We start from the raw sequence: 5,000 nt of genomic DNA, 5'->3' as shown, positions 1-5,000 counted from the left end.
ATATCACAGTGCTAAGGGTCCTGGATGCATCAATCTTTCAATGGGGAATAGCCGCGCTGAGTTTGTCAAGTACACCCATGTTTGCAACTCCATCAATACACACATATGTATGTATGTATGTATGTATGTGTATCTATCTATCTCTATATATATTTCTCTCTCTCTCTTTCTATATATATATAAATATATATATATATTTATATATATATATATATATATGTGTGTGTATAGAGAGAGAGAGAGAGAGAGAGAGATGGAAATACGTTTTTAAACATGTTTTCACCTTTTGTTACCTTCTTTTTTTTTCTTCTTTCCATGTTTTTCTTCTTTCCTCCTTTCTTCCTATGCTGATGCTTCTTATTTTTCTTCTTCTTCTTCTTCTTCAGACCCTATCATTGCACTATTGCTTATTCAATAACCACCAGCAGATGGAGACACTATATTGCAACATTAGTTGTGAGCAGCAGTTTGTAGAAACAAATGCCTCATAGCTGATGTCCTATCCATTATTGCAATGGATGGCTGGCTGGCTACATTTGTTTTTATCATTCCAATACCACAGAACCAATGCATGGTCAATCAACAGCAATGACACACCTGGGTGAACAGCAAGGAGACCCCCATGTCAATTAACAAGATTCAACACCCACTTCCTGAAAGACAGCTACCTGTCTTTTTGGTCGCTCCAACAGGGGCCAGACACAAGCGGCACCACCTATTGTCTTTTGCCTGCAGTAAGGGCCCACTGGACCAGCCAGCAAGCAGCTGCAGCAGCAAAGAAACAGGTAATCTTTCTTTCCAACACTGAAACCTGGTGGTGCACTTAATATATGGTACCAGATAGGGGACATATCAGATATTAAACTGATAAAAACAGACACTACATTTGATCTCAGCCAAAAGGAAGGATGAGAAGCAATAACTGTGAAAGGGGCAGAAACAACGCTGTCCCCTTCACATGCACTATCACTACTTATAGGAAGGGAGGCTGGCTGGCAGGCAGCCTCCCTTACACACTCTGACTGGGTGGCAGTCACCCACCAGTACACAGAGCAGACCCTAAACCCACATCATTATTGCTAAACAGGAAGATGAGAGTTCATTTGACTCTGATGGAGCATTTTTAAAAGCAATCCGTAACCTGGCTTTGGCAGGAATCCTTCTTACTCCTCCTACTTGGATGTGATACTGGGTTTAGGATCTGCATAGGAAACACACACACACACAAGCACACACTTACCTGTGTTGCCTGCCGACACCTCCTCGGCTGTCCCAAAACGGTATAAAACCAACAGCCACGGGAAGCTGTAAGGATAGAGGACATACCTGCATCCTACTGGACTCACTTGTCTTGGTTAAATCCAGCTTATTTGACAACCTATGGTGCTGCTGCTTCTGGTCATGGCAGTGCTGCTTCTGACAAGGCTGTTCTTTGGTGGGCCTGAGCGACATAACAATCTCCATGGTTACATACACAACAAAGGTGAGATGTTGTTTACACCTGGCCATGCCAGTGGTATTGAGTAGCATATCACAGTGCTAAGGGTCCTGGATGCATCAATCTTTCAATGGGGAATAGCCGCGCTGAGTTTGTCAAGTACACCCATGTTTGCAACTCCATCAATACACACATATGTATGTATGTATGTATGTATGTGTATCTATCTATCTCTATATATATTTCTCTCTCTCTCTCTTTCTATATATATATATAAATATATATATATTTATATATATATATATATATATATATATGTGTGTATAGAGAGAGAGAGAGAGAGAGAGAGAGAGAGAGAGAGATGGAAATACGTTTTTAAACATGTTTTCACCTTTTTTTACCTTCTTTTTTTTTCTTCTTTCCATGTTTTTCTTCTTTCCTCCTTTTTTCCTATGCTGATGCTTCTTATTTTTCTTCTTCTTCTTCTTCAGACCCTATCATTGCATTATTGCTTATTCAATAACCACCACCAGATGGAGACACTATATTGCAACTTTAGTTGTGAGCAGCAGTTTGTAGAAACAAATGCCTCATAGCTGATGTCCTATCCATTATTGCAATGGATGGCTGGCTGGCTACATTTGTTTTTATCATTCCAATACCACAGAACCAATGCATGGTCAATCAACAGCAATGACACACCTGGGTGAACAGCAAGGAGACCCCCATGTCAATTAACAAGATTCAACACCCACTTCCTGAAAGACAGCTACCTGTCTTTTTGGTCGCTCCAACAGGGGCCAGACACAAGCGGCACCACCTATTGTCTTTTGCCTGCAGTAAGGGCCCACTGGACCAGCCAGCAAGCAGCTGCAGCAGCAAAGAAACAGGTAATCTTTCTTTCCAACACTGAAACCTGGTGGTGCACTTAATATATGGTACCAGATAGGGGACATATCAGATATTAAACTGATAAAAACAGACACTACATTTGATCTCAGCCAAAAGGAAGGATGAGAAGCAATAACTGTGAAAGGGGCAGAAACAACGCTGTCCCCTTCACATGCACTATCACTACTTATAGGAAGGGAGGCTGGCTGGCAGGCAGCCTCCCTTACACACTCTGACTGGGTGGCAGTCACCCACCAGTACACAGAGCAGACCCTAAACCTACATCATTATTGCTAAACAGGAAGATGAGAGTTCATTTGACTCTGATGGAGCATTTTTAAAAGCAATCCGTAACCTGGCTTTGGCAGGAATCCTTCTTACTCCTCCTACTTGGATGTGATACTGGGTTTAGGATCTGCATAGGAAACACACACACACACAAGCACACACTTACCTGTGTTGCCTGCCGACACCTCCTCGGCTGTCCCAAAACGGTATAAAACCAACAGCCACGGGAAGCTGTAAGGATAGAGGACATACCTGCATCCTACTGGACTCACTTGTCTTGGTTAAATCCAGCTTATTTGACAACCTATGGTGCTGCTGCTTCTGGTCATGGCAGTGCTGCTTCTGACAAGGCTGTTCTTTGGTGGGCCTGAGCGACATCACAATCTCCATGGTTACATACACAACAAAGGTGAGATGTTGTTTACACCTGGCCATGCCAGTGGTATTGAGTAGCATATCACAGTGCTAAGGGTCCTGGATGCATCAATCTTTCAATGGGGAATAGCCGCGCTGAGTTTGTCAAGTACACCCATGTTTGCAACTCCATCAATACACACATATGTATGTATGTATGTATGTATGTGTATCTATCTATCTCTATATATATTTCTCTCTCTCTCTTTCTATATATATATATTTATATATATATATATATATGTGTGTGTATAGAGAGAGAGAGAGAGAGAGAGAGATGGAAATACGTTTTTAAACATGTTTTCACCTTTTGTTACCTTCTTTTTTTTTCTTCTTTCCATGTTTTTCTTCTTTCCTCCTTTCTTCCTATGCTGATGCTTCTTATTTTTCTTCTTCTTCTTCTTCTTCAGACCCTATCATTGCACTATTGCTTATTCAATAACCACCAGCAGATGGAGACACTATATTGCAACATTAGTTGTGAGCAGCAGTTTGTAGAAACAAATGCCTCATAGCTGATGTCCTATCCATTATTGCAATGGATGGCTGGCTGGCTACATTTGTTTTTATCATTCCAATACCACAGAACCAATGCATGGTCAATCAACAGCAATGACACACCTGGGTGAACAGCAAGGAGACCCCCATGTCAATTAACAAGATTCAACACCCACTTCCTGAAAGACAGCTACCTGTCTTTTTGGTCGCTCCAACAGGGGCCAGACACAAGCGGCACCACCTATTGTCTTTTGCCTGCAGTAAGGGCCCACTGGACCAGCCAGCAAGCAGCTGCAGCAGCAAAGAAACAGGTAATCTTTCTTTCCAACACTGAAACCTGGTGGTGCACTTAATATATGGTACCAGATAGGGGACATATCAGATATTAAACTGATAAAAACAGACACTACATTTGATCTCAGCCAAAAGGAAGGATGAGAAGCAATAACTGTGAAAGGGGCAGAAACAACGCTGTCCCCTTCACATGCACTATCACTACTTATAGGAAGGGAGGCTGGCTGGCAGGCAGCCTCCCTTACACACTCTGACTGGGTGGCAGTCACCCACCAGTACACAGAGCAGACCCTAAACCCACATCATTATTGCTAAACAGGAAGATGAGAGTTCATTTGACTCTGATGGAGCATTTTTAAAAGCAATCCGTAACCTGGCTTTGGCAGGAATCCTTCTTACTCCTCCTACTTGGATGTGATACTGGGTTTAGGATCTGCATAGGAAACACACACACACACAAGCACACACTTACCTGTGTTGCCTGCCGACACCTCCTCGGCTGTCCCAAAACGGTATAAAACCAACAGCCACGGGAAGCTGTAAGGATAGAGGACATACCTGCATCCTACTGGACTCACTTGTCTTGGTTAAATCCAGCTTATTTGACAACCTATGGTGCTGCTGCTTCTGGTCATGGCAGTGCTGCTTCTGACAAGGCTGTTCTTTGGTGGGCCTGAGCGACATAACAATCTCCATGGTTACATACACAACAAAGGTGAGATGTTGTTTACACCTGGCCATGCCAGTGGTATTGAGTAGCATATCACAGTGCTAAGGGTCCTGGATGCATCAATCTTTCAATGGGGAATAGCCGCGCTGAGTTTGTCAAGTACACCCATGTTTGCAACTCCATCAATACACACATATGTATGTATGTATGTATGTATGTGTATCTATCTATCTCTATATATATTTCTCTCTCTCTCTCTTTCTATATATATATATAAATATATATATATATATATATATATATATATATATATATATATATATATATATGTGTGTATAGAGAGAGAGAGAGAGAGAGAGAGAGAGAGAGAGAGAGAGATGGAAATACGTTTTTAAACATGTTTTCACCTTTTTTTACCTTCTTTTTTTTTCTTCTTTCCATGTTTTTCTTCTTTCCTCCTTTTTTCCTATGCTGATGCTTCTTATTTTTCTTCTTCTTCTTCTTCAG

At 41.7% G+C, this 5,000-nt stretch overlaps 3 pseudogenes; all 3 read right to left on the bottom strand.

The window, feature by feature from the left end:
- Positions 1-812: 812 nt before the first annotated feature.
- On the bottom strand, positions 813-920 carry LOC130342715 (U2 spliceosomal RNA; annotated as a pseudogene).
- Positions 921-2,355: 1,435 nt separating this feature from the next.
- Positions 2,356-2,463, bottom strand: LOC130342704 (U2 spliceosomal RNA; annotated as a pseudogene).
- Positions 2,464-3,867: 1,404 nt separating this feature from the next.
- Positions 3,868-3,975, bottom strand: LOC130342693 (U2 spliceosomal RNA; annotated as a pseudogene).
- Between the last annotated feature and the right edge of the window lie 1,025 nt (positions 3,976-5,000).

Source organism: Hyla sarda, chromosome 1, assembly GCF_029499605.1.
Source record: "Hyla sarda isolate aHylSar1 chromosome 1, aHylSar1.hap1, whole genome shotgun sequence".
Classification (NCBI taxonomy): Eukaryota; Metazoa; Chordata; class Amphibia; order Anura; family Hylidae; genus Hyla; species Hyla sarda.
Note: the sequence above shows the minus strand (reverse complement) of the source record. Positions and strands in the feature narration are given on the sequence as shown.